This window comes from Cyprinodon tularosa, unplaced genomic scaffold (assembly GCF_016077235.1).
Source record: "Cyprinodon tularosa strain WSP-4 unplaced genomic scaffold, ASM1607723v1 ctg350, whole genome shotgun sequence".
In the NCBI taxonomy this organism is placed as follows: domain Eukaryota; kingdom Metazoa; phylum Chordata; class Actinopteri; order Cyprinodontiformes; family Cyprinodontidae; genus Cyprinodon; species Cyprinodon tularosa.
This window is the reverse complement of record NW_024039064.1, coordinates 434,753-447,241: the sequence shown is the minus strand read 5'-3', so window position 1 is coordinate 447,241 and position 12,489 is coordinate 434,753. Positions and strand designations below refer to the sequence as shown.

The window sequence follows — 12,489 nt, the reverse complement described above, 5'->3', positions numbered from 1 at the left end:
TCATTTAGTCATCCATAACGTTATGGAACACATTAATTAACTGAAAAATGTTGCATAGTGTCCCTTTAATGTGTGTTTCAGTATAACACTGAATGTATCCCTGGTTTTCTATATGCACAGCAGGATAAAGCAAATTAGAAACCTTCTCCTCCACCCATTAACTCTCCTTTTTCTCCCAAGGACTTGCTTCATTTCTTCCATGCAACATGGAGAGTTTTTTTCAGCAGGAGCCGGCCTGATCTCCTTTTGATTACAGCCAAGGTTTCCAGGACGAGGGCTGAAAATAGTTTGGGACTGGTTCGCCCAGCAGTTATGGCCAGCATGGAGAGAAATTATACTCCTACAGACATAAACAGAGTCCGCCATTGTTCTGACTCACTCCAGCTACAATCCATGGAGCTCCTTTAGTTCAGCATCTTCTCTTAGATTTTAAAATTGCTTTTTATGATCGATGACTTCCTCTAGGATGTGTCAGTTAGTTTCTGACCGCACAATAGTTTTCACTCCTCCTTTCTAATGAGCTGATCCATGGAGCTTTCCCACAGTACCCTCCTCCTATATCTTTCTTAAAATCTGACCTCCCCCCCTCCTGTATTCCCCCTCCCCTTCTCCTGACCACTGATCTTTGCGGGAGCTCGCTGTCATCATGAGGCGCCGCAGCCACGCAGCCGCAGCCCCAAACAATGCAAGCTATGCAGTAAACAGACAAACACCCCCAAATTGCCATGCTAGGAATCGGAGCGTCTGTCATTTGCACACCCTCTCCCCGCCAACAATACACAGCAACAAACCCGCAAATCAAAGATAGATGATTAGCTCGTTTTGTGAGCTGAGACAAAAACATCAGAATGCTCCAATGTGTGGCAAAATCTAAATGTTTTTGGAAAAGTTGGTCAACTTTTGCACTTAAGATGTTTTAATTGAAGCTCTAGCTTTCGAGAGAAATTTCCTCTAGCTGCAGAAATAGTGCCCTGCAAAAGGTTTGTCACTCTTTGTTGCTTTACAACCACAAATTAGGTATTTATATGACAGCCAAAACAAAATAGCATATTCTAGTAAAGTAGAAGGAAAAGCTCCATAAATAGTCTGACCAAGTCCAACTAGCTTGCCTTTGCAGCTTTCATAAGCTAGCGTTTGCTTTCCTCCACATATGGTCCTTCCTGTAGGCCAAAATGTCTGATTTCGGTTAAATCTGTCCATTTTCTACATTTTCTGTGTATCCAACATTTGACAAGCTTTTAAGAGCTTTAATTATGGCTTTCCTTCAACCGCTACTCTCTTCCTGCCACTTTCCCCTACACTGCAAAAAAACAACCTAAAGAAATATGACGTGCGAGTTCTGCCAAAAGCGCATACACATAATAAACACCGATATTGAAATTAGGGATGCACGATATTGGGATTTTGGCCGATATCCGATAAGCCGATATTTTAAAACTCATGTAGCCGATAACCGATATCGATACTGATGTTAAAGCTGGACAAAAATAAGTAGTCATTGAAAATAGCAGTTTTGTTATCCATTTCTGACACTTTGAAAAATAATTTACTCAAATATATTTTCATATGCTGATATCAAATTGATTTTTAAAAACGCGGTATCGATCTATTTTACTTTTAAAATCTCGTGAAATTTCATCGTTCTGTTACAAACTCTCGTGATATTTTGCAAATTCTTGTGAGATTTTGTTAGTAAAATAGATCGATACCGCGTCAATATATCAACATATAAAAATATGGCAAAATTTCGTGAATTTTCGGGGGGATCTCGTAGCATAACGATGACATATAGCAATATTTCATTAGTAAAAGAGATTGATATGGTGTTTTTAAATGGCAATATTTCAGCATATGAAGAAGTTTTTAAGTCTGTAAAAAATAAGTTTTTGAGGAAGAAGAAGTAGTATTTTTCTTTTTTTTTTAGGCTTTAGAAACTCAAAAGCTGATCAAATATCAGGTTAAATATCGGTGGGGTGGCCGATACCGATAGGGGGCCGATTATATCGCGCATCCCTAATTGAAATTGTTGTTTGAAAGACGCACATGTATTCTACTCTCAATGGATATTTTGCATGATTTATGCAGAATCAGAGCATGAGGAAGGCCATTTTGTTTTTTTAATTTTTTTTTTTTTGGGGGGGAGGTTTGGGGGCACTTTGCCGCCCCCTTCCGCTGAGCTTGCACTTTTCCCAAAAGGATCTCTTATCTCTTAGTTATTCCTAACTATTAATTTTTCATTTTACATATTCTCACACGAAGATACATGTTAGCTTAAGGAATTGAATTACAATATTACAATAACCAGCAGCTTAGAATTGCTAATGTGATGGGTGCAAAATTAAAAGCAATATTAGGTCAAATTAAAATATCAAGGTCCAAGAACTTTGAAAGGCAGCACTCTAAAGAATAAATGTAAACTTGAAAGATAAGTACCCTAAGAATATTACAATAACCAAATGTTATGCAAATGCAATGGAGGGGGTGAAGTACGCAAGGTTTGCAACTTCTTTTCAACGTCTATTATTGGACTAAAATGGGACATTTCTAGAGTAAATCCCAACTATGATGGACCGACCAGATTTAGCCTAAAAACCAACTTTTAAATGACATCTGGTGTTTTTGGGGGATGTAGCTTATTTGCCTTAGGTTTGCTTTAGTCTGTTAAGTGACAACATCAAAATAACCAAACAAGATTTTCAAAGGTCTAAAAAAAGCGTGAATTAAATCAGCTGCTGTTCTTTAACCCTTTAGAGGCTCTATCCTACCATATAAAGTTGTTGTAATGGTGGACAGTAGTGTTTTTGTAACGATCGTACTCGTCGTCTCCCGCTTTATCCGGAACCGGGTCGCGGGGGCAGCAGACTAAGCAGAGACTCCCAGACTTCCCTCTCCGCAGACACCTCCTCCAGCTCTGTTGGGGGAAGCCCTAGGCGCTCCCAGGCCAGCCAAGAGACATAGTCTCTCCAGCGTGTCCTGGGTCATCCCCTGGGCCTCCTCCCAGTGGGACATGCCTGGAACACCTCCCGAGGGAGGCGTCCAGGGGGCATCCGAAGAAGATGTCCGAGCCACCTCAACTGACTCCTCTCGATGTGGAGGAGAACCGGCTCTACACTGAGCCTCTCCCGGATGACCGAGCTCCTCACCCTATCTCTAAGGGAGAGCCCAGCCACCCTGCGGAGAAAGCTCATTTCAGCCGCTTGTATCCGGGATCTCGTTCTTTCGGTCATCATCCAGATTTCATGACCAATGGGATGACGTAGTTCTGCTGGCTCCCTCCTGCCCAGACCTACAGCGTGCGCTGGGGCGGTTCGCAGCCGGGATGAGAATCAGCTTCTCCAAGTCCGAGGCCATGGTTCTCGACCGGAAAAAGGTAGCTTGTCCCCTTCAGGTTGGAGGAGAGTCCCTGCCTCAAGTGGAGGAGTTCAAGTATCTTGGGGTCCTGTTCACGAGTGAGGGAAGAATGGAGCGGGAGATCGAGCTGCTGCAATAATGCGGATGCTGCACCGGTCTGTCGTGGTGAAGAGAGAGCTGAGCGAAAAGGCAAAGCTCTCAATTTACCGTTCGGTCTACATTCCTACCCTCACCTATGGTCATTATTGTAACGATATAAGGCTGCAAATTTGGAGACACTACATAGTGGACAGGACGTGACGGTTACCAGCTTAAGCTTTTCCTCAACCTTCTCCTGCTGTTTTCCTTAGATCAGCCATTATGGAACCTACAGATCTACTATAGAAATGAAACTAACCAATCAATATTTATAATAAAATGCTTAAAGATACAAGAATCACTTAGAAATGGTCAAAAAACCATCGACTTTGGTTGTTGTAGTATTGCTTATATCATTACACCCCTAATAGTTTGGGTCATGGAAGTTTCAGGGGTCCCAGAGTGAAGGACATTTAAATGCTAATTCAAACAACACTGAATCGTCCTCCTTCCACCTCCAAATTACAAACTACATTGCAGTTGCCCTTCACATGAAATACAGATAGATTTATGATGGTAACATTAGAAAATGTGAAAAACATCTGACAGGTCCTGGAAGCTATAAATACAGTCTTTGTTTTTATTCCTCTAATACTTTAAAAACCATCCAGTTCCAGTATGTTGTTATCGCCATCATGATCTTTGACCCTTGACAGAAATCTGCGTACCATCAATCTAAAGAGTGTGAGTTTGTCACGCACAAATGTACGAGAAGCTGGAGCACATATCTGGCAGACACGTCAAAGAGACCCTAAGTCAGTTTAAAGGCTGTGGGAGATTGTTCAGACAACTGCTCTCCAGTTACACAAGCAAACTAGTTGGTAATGACCTGTAAAGCTAATGGAGTAAAGAGATGAATGATTAATCTGTGTGAAATTTCATGTTAAAAAACAAAACTCTGGGTGTTGAATGGGGGGGACTTTGATTCCCGTATAATCAGAAGATACTTTTTCAGACAAACTGGTTTTCAGCCATCCACCAGACATGTGATCAAAGCTGCCTGTTGTTGCCAATAGGCTCTCTGTTTCCTACTTATAAATATAGACCTGGACATTTCTCCCAGCCCAGGTTACCACAGCGGAAACAATATAGGAGAATTAGGGTTAGGTAATTCCCCAGAGTCATTGCCTAACTATGTCCACATGTCCGTGGCACATATTTTAATTGTCTGTGCTCGGAGCAGTGGGCCCACCTCACAGGAAACCCAAGAAATGAAACTTTAAAATATTCGCCTAACCCCAAACAGGCCCCAGCAAAACAGCAGCCGCTGCACACTTAGCTTCTAAAGTCAGAGCTTCACTTTTTTTTTTCATTTCAAACAAGTCAAATCTTTACTGTCACTTCTTCTTAGGACAGTTTTGTCCCTGTCCAATTACAGCTGCTCGCCTCCTCTGTGTAAATACGGCCCCGCTGAGACGTCTCCTCTAACTCACCCTGCATCAGCATAAAACTCATAATCACACCAAGTCTGTCCACAGCATTCTTTACCAAAACCCACAGCAGACTGGGGTGATCTCTGAGACTAGTGATTACAAAGGCTTAGAAATGGCCTACCATTAAGGGTGAGTGTGCTGATGGATGCTACCTGTACAGGCCGGATGCAAAATAGCTCTCCCTATTAGTCCTGTCTGAAATATTCAAGGGAAAAAACGCTGTTTGGCCTGAACTGTGCATAGGTTTTAAAGAAATTTAGTTGGATTTAGACAAACTTTATTGTCATTTTGCATACACTGAGTATATACAAAACAAAAACTTTTTTTGTACAGCTGTCATGACATTTCCATTTCTTAAAGTGCAGAAGTGATCAAATGTAAACATTTTTGGAGGAAAAAAACTATTGAAAATTGTTTAGTTGATACAAGCTAATATGTATGTAGGTAGTATGCAGATATACATATGCTTGAATACCTTAAGATACTATTCAATCATTCAACCGTTCCCTTTTATTTGTTTTTTTAATTTCATTTAAATTTTGTATACATGAGAGCTGTTTTGTACAGCTCTCATGACTTTTTTATTTCTTAAAGTGCAACAGGGATCAAATGTAAACATAAGACTGTGATATGATGTACAGTTTTTCCATAATTCAGCTTTTTTTCAGTTTTTTCTAACATTCAGCAGTCTGATGGCAGTAGGGAACAGTCCATGAAGCTAGTTGAAGCTACATTCCCTATAAAGACAAGAAGGGAATGATAATTTAATACACATCTAACTGCAGACATTAATCATGACCTCTGTTAATGGATTCACATTCATACTTAAAAATAAGCTTGGAAGACTATAAAAAGTGTGGTATACATCAATACCCATTAAACCAAGACAGGAAGATCCAACAAGAACAATAACCCAACCCTTCCAAGCTGTCAGCTATCTGACAGGTTGTCAAGATCGGGTTTTATAAATGTTTTTATGATAAATGATGGCTCCCTGCTGGAGTATTATTTTTTCATTTGTTTGTTTTTATCCTTGTTAATGATTATTTACCTCAAAAAGCAAGATGAATTGTTGGGAAATTTGTGAATAGAGAGGGAAAACTACCAAAAAAACATGTTCAAAGAAGCCAAGAGATGCATTAGCCTCGATATTAGGGGTGGAACGGTTCATAAAATCCACGGTTCGGTTCGGTTCACGGTTTCGTGGTCACGGTTTTCGGTTCGGTTCGGTATATGTTGATTGTTAGCCTGACATGTAGGTCGTTTTGATGTTAGCATAAACAAAACGTGTTGCACAATGCTTGCACACTGTTCTTATCCACAACTTTCTTTCCGCCGTCATCGTAGGTCACTCTAAAACAGGGTGACCAGACGTCCCCGATTTCCGGGGACTGTCCCCGTTTTGGACCACCTGTCCCCGGCTAAAGCTGTCCCCGGAAATGTCCCCGATTTTACCGAGGCGAAAAATGTTGCGTGTAGACTGTTATTACGGTAGAGCTGTTGCGCGCAAAAATAGGTATTACGGTAGCTGGTTGCGCTGCTGATAACATAAAGATAAGGAACAGAGCGCCCCACAATAAGGGCGGTAATGATCCTTTTGGATGTCAGCTGCCATTAAAAGACAAAGAGGAAGAAGAGCGCATCAATTTTAAAACAGAAGAAGGAGAAGAAGTGGAAGTTCGTTTTTTACAACCTGTGGCAACTAATGGGGAGCTACGCTGAGTGATGGTAAGTGTGTTAATCAATTAATTTTATTCTGATCGGGCTGACCTTGTGATGAATGTTTGGTTTGTGTCCAGGTTAAAACAATAATAAAAAGTAAGACAAGACCACGAGTTGAGCATGAGTAAAAGATGCTGGGTTAAAATGTAGCAAAATGATTGAAAACTCCTTGTAAGGCGCTAATCTGGTACGCTGGTTCTCCAGGGATCAACAAGGGTTTGTATAAAGATGATTTAGAATGGATAGGTGACCTTTAGTTTATATTTCAGATAGTTATTATAAGTAGAGTTATTTCAATTTGTTTTGATGATTTATGGTTGTGATTTATGAGCATAGACTTCCAGTTTTTGGTGTGCTTTTTTACTGCTCAGTTTGGATATATATGAAAGTTCCTTGTGAAAAAATATGAGTCAGTAACAGGAGAACTGAATAAGACAAGATCTACATGATCTGAGAATGATAGAGGTAACCACCTGTTTAATGTCCATTTATTATGTGGTTTTTGCTTGTAGCTCCTAATATTGTGGTAATTAGCATTTTTAGTATTTAGATGAGATATTAATAATAATAAGTTTTCATGTTGCACATCCTAATTTTTTTGGAGGTGATTTTGATTATATAATGTCTCTGTTTTAGAATAATGTAAGATTGATGCTGGAGGAGTGAGGAAGAAGATAGAAAGACAGAAAGGAGATTGAATGAGAGAGGAGGAAACTAGGAACTCTGATAGAAAAAACGGTTGACAAGAAGGGAGAAAAAATTACTTTGAGGAGTAAAGCAGAGAGCAGGAAACATAAGAGGAAGCCTTAATGCACAATACAGAAGCTGTGAAAAGAAGGAAATAATATATGTATATGTTATTGCTGTTTATAAATATGGACTATTCTTGGATTATATACATTGTGTTGATGTTAAGCCTATTCTGCTGTTCAATGGTTAAACTTGTTTAAGACATTTAAAAAGGTTATTTTGCTTTTTACTTGCTATGTCTTCTCTTATATTATTTTACCCAAATTACCAGGGCCACTGCCTCAGACCCTGTTCAGTTAATATTTCTGTTTCAAACATTTAAAATGTATAATATGTATTAATAAAGTTCAAGTGATAAAGCGTTGACATGATTTGAATGATAAACTAACATATTGAGTGATGTAGTGTGCAAAGTATGCTGTGGAACACAGAGTGGCTGTATACTCAGGTTAGTAGGAAAAATGAACCTGCTACTTTGAGACACACAGGCCCCTGATGGGGAACCAACTACCAGTTTTAGTCCGTGAGGCAGACACCCTGTCTACTTTTAAGGCTAGGCTTAAAACTTTCCTTTTTGATAAAGCTTCTAGTTAGAGTGGCTCAGGTTATCCTGAGCTATCACTATAGTTCTGCTGCTATAGGCTTAGACTGCTGGAGGACATAGGGACCCCTTTTTCATCATTCTGCTTCATTCTATCTCTGTTCTCCTATTCTGCAGAATCTGTTAGTTCAATCTCTAACGTTCTGCTCTCTCTGCTTTTCCTCAGAGTAGCTTTGCCTCGTCTGTTCCTGTTTGGCTGTGACTCCATCCTGGAAAGAAACATCAGCTGTGCTGCTGCCATCAACACCTTTGTTTATAGATGTTGGAGATCGGCCTGTTTTCCAGTGTGGTCCTGTGACTGAGTGGATGTGCTCTCTTCGTCCTCTGACATGGGAGCTGGCTCAGAGCTCGTCTGCCTGGCTGTGCGTTTCCTGGACGGGGCCGCCTTTTACAGCTGCTTTTTGTGTCTCTGCTTCTGTCTCCTTGAACCCCAGTGGGCCTCAGCAGATGGCCGCTCACACTGAGCCTGGTTCTGCTGGAGGTTTCTTCCTGTTCAAAGGGAGTTTTTCCTCTCCGCTGTCGCTACAAGCATGCTTAGTGTGAGGGATTGTATTTGAGTCAATGAGTCGATGCAATCAACTGGTTTTCCTTAGATAGAAAACTTTGTATCGATTTGACTGTATGATCTGGTTGAACTGTAAAGTGCCTTGAGATGACATGTGTTGTGAATTTGGCGCTATATAAATAAACTGAATTGAATTGAATTGATCTGGCTAGGTAACAGTAAGAAACATATATGAACCTTTACCTGCAGGCTTGACTACTACTTGTTTTTTTTATGTTAATGAAGAAAAAAAATATTTCTTATAGGTATGTACAGTAGATGTAAACAGAATAAGTATTTGTTGCACTTTTTTGAAGAGGTGGGGAAACTCTGTCTCAACAGACAGCCACAGGCATAGAATAAATGTTTGTATTTACTTTTCTAAATTTCTTTTCCTCATGTCACTCTCCCCTTAGGAGGCGGCAGAGCTCATTGGGCCCCCAAAATTGGAAAGCCCTGCTAATGACCCTTGACCCCTCCGCTCCCACCCCCACCACTTTGCCCCAACCCAGAGACACAGTTCTAGTTTTCTACTAATAACACTTCATGTTATTAATCTTAGGATATACTAAACGTTTGGAAAGGCACATTCCTGGCTTTTACACTTGATTTTTGTTGTTTAAATATTAATAAATATGTAAAAATATATGAAACCATTACTGTCCCCGTTTCCTAATTTCATCTCGATAAGATGTATTGATTTTTATCCACGAGCAAGAAATGTCCCCAGATTTGATTTCAGAAATCTGGTCACCTTACTCTAAATGCAAAGTGGTCCCATACAGCAGACCTATAAAGTGCTGCTGGCGCGTCTTCCAACTCCTGTTCTTTCCCACTCGCCATACACACACAATTCTCGACAACAACTGATTTTTTTCCGCTACACCCGGCTACGCTGCTTCGCTTCTTCTTGTTTAGTACCGCCACCTTCTGCTCTGGAGTTTACACGCTTCGCCTGTGAGAAAAAGGAGCAGCGCATGAACCGAACGCAACACACGCGAATTGAACCGAGACAGTCGAAGCGAACGGTTCGGACGGTTTTCATAAACCGTTCCATCCCTACTCGATATAGAAATGTTTTGGACCAATGAAATGCAGGGACGTGTTTGACATCAACCAGAGGCGGAGGGCTGAAGCAAAACAAACATGGCTGCGCCAGTTTCAGTTGCAGTACCCTCTGCTGCTTTTTGAAAAACAAGCATAGGGACACTCTTTGTGCGTTGGTGGATGGGTAAGGTGTTGGTGCTTTCCTCCTTCCTGGATTTGGTAACAGTTGAATTCATCGGCTAACTCGGCTAGAATGTCCTATGTCACAGCTGCTATGATTGGTTAGAATCTTGACATGGGAGGCAGGGGCCACTTGTTTTAGCCAATCACCTCAAAGAATTGTTCTGAATGTCCCTCCCTTTTTGATAACACCTTCTGCAGGCCTCTTACCAAATTTGCACCATGTAGAATTCCAATTAAACAAAAAAAAAATATTAATGTGGCTCACGCCAGGTTATATAATTATAGTATTTTTCTTTATAATTTGCATTGTTTATTTTGGTTAATAGCCACTATCTGGTCAACATTTCCGGTAGTTCAGAGATCCTGCCAGCAGATGACGCCACATCTCTTTATGTCCATTCATCAAGTCCTGTGCTGATGTTCTATTTAGGCTCAAAACACTGGTTTTGAGGATTGATCAGGATGGATGCTTGAAGTATATAGCCTTATTTTATCATAATAAATAAAATTTTGTCTTTTTATCTATACATATTATATACATATAATAACATATAATCTAAATATGGACCTTTAAAACTTTTTTAGGTGATGCTGTTTTCTCGTGGAATGTTATGTATAGTCCATATGTTACCTGCAATAGATAACTTTCAGCGATTTGTGTCGCATACATTTTGTAGTATCATTCTGTATTGCTGCCGTGTATTGCTAATTTCATCACATTAGCTTTTAGGATTGTTTTTTTTTACACACATAACAGTTAATTGAGAAATAAAGGAAGTGCGTGGGTTGCATCGAGTGAAACACTGTTGGATATAGAATATAAGCAGCATATAATAAAAAAAATATTACAACACTTTGAGGGGAAACACAAATAATTTAATATCTTAGACTGCCTTATCAGACAGTTACCTTGGGAACATTTGACATGCTTTGTCCTCGGTATATGTTTCACACAGGCAGATCAGATGTGGCGCACCTCCTCCTACAGTGTACCTCCATTTCCTGTAAAAATGGAGGTCTGCTTCTATGGAAATAGAAACTAGAGTTTCTTTCTATCTCTGCCTAACCGTTAGCTTTAGTCTCCAGAATCCGCTAATTTGGATTAAAACAATAGTCATGGGGGCCGGCAGGAATTTGGGGCCCTATGAAAGACATTGATATTACTGCTGATTTTCTTTTTATATTTGAAAAATATAGTGGGACAAATAATTTGTCCCCTCCCCCCTCAGTCAAGGGCCCTTAAGGGCTAGTTATACGACCGCAGCAGTGTTTCGCAGTGAGCTTGTCGCGGGTATGACTCAGATATTTTTGATTGATGCCCAATTTTGAAGCGTGGTCTGCACCATGTTATTCCACGTCACAATTCAAGACGGACAATCACTCAAGGGGGCAAGTTTGTACGACAACAGAGGGACATGAGGGTGAAAAAGAGCGGGGATCCAGGTGGAAAAAGCGTCCCAGCGTTCTCACACACGTCGCTCTTCTAGCTGGTCCATCTTCACGAGTCGTTTTCCACAATGGCGGTCATACAAACAAAACAAGCCATTAAGGTAGCACACAGGAAATACAGAGCGGATGTAGATTTGACCAATCAGAGGTCTCCTTTCTGCAGCACTGTCTGCGGTCACCTACAACTTTGGAGAGTGTCTGCAGAAGGGGCGGGGCATATCTTCGTTAACTGCGACACACATCCAGCATAAACCAGGCTTTAGAATCGTCTAACTCCCCCGAAAGATTAAAAATGGAAATTGCAGTTAGTAAAAACGTGATGGAACACAGTGACACAGTTTGAAACATAATTGAACCCAGTCTGTTAACTCAGTTAATAAAGAATAAAACTAGATTTAAAAAAAAAGCAACATTTTCTTTCTTCCATTTTCACTGCTTTATGCCCTCAACACTGAACCCAAAATATACATATGTCTGCATGTTTCACCATCTCTGTTCTGTTCCTGGAAAAATCCCCCCCACCCCTCTTTTTGGCCGTACAACTTGTGGTTTCTTCCCAGCACATAGTTTTGAACCTCATCTTCTGTTCAGAATTGATTTAAGAGCCAAAGCCAACTGTTTAGATTTCTGCTCCCTCCATCACCACAAACTTGCACTCTATCAGTCTCCTATTTTTCATATGAAGCTCATATTCATAACTAACTGCTTCCAGGGTTCCTAGAAGTAGATCCCCTATGATGTTTATTCAGTTATTCAGCTTCTTGGGACTTTCTTTTTGGGTTTCTAGACTCCTTCTGGTCCCTTTCCAACAGCAACAGGGTCAGATTTGCAGTGTGTCATATCCAAAGCTTCGTTGCATGGCAGAAGCAGCTGCCCAGGGAGGGGAGGAGGGTTCATGATAGGAAGAAAGCAATGCCATGTTAACATAGCTGGGTTAAAATAGAAAGTGTGCCGCCTCTGTGCGTGTGTTTACATGGTCACGCATGTTTGTCAGTTCAGCTGAATTCCCCAGCAGCATGCACATTTAAATGTCAGCAATTCAACGTAGTTTCTTTAAGAGGCAAATATCTTGCCTTGAAAGTCTTGCTAATAATCATTTCTAGGATGTTGCTTTAATTCACACATTTTTGAAAAATCGAAATACTGTCAACTGTTTTGTTTTTTTCAACCTGAATTGAAAGCAGACAGTTTTTTTTTTATCAAAGCAGTCAAGGTCATCATCTCTAAATTTGGCAAGAACCCAATTCTTTAACCTCCGGCTGCCTGGAGGG

General features: G+C 40.5%; 1 protein-coding gene across 1 annotated transcript in view; it reads right to left on the bottom strand.

Moving 5' to 3' along the window:
• The window catches only part of LOC119789927 (KN motif and ankyrin repeat domain-containing protein 4-like), a 31,073-nt gene that overhangs the window by 18,302 nt on the left and 282 nt on the right, over window positions 1-12,489 (bottom strand). The gene's annotated exons all lie outside the window — the stretch shown is intronic.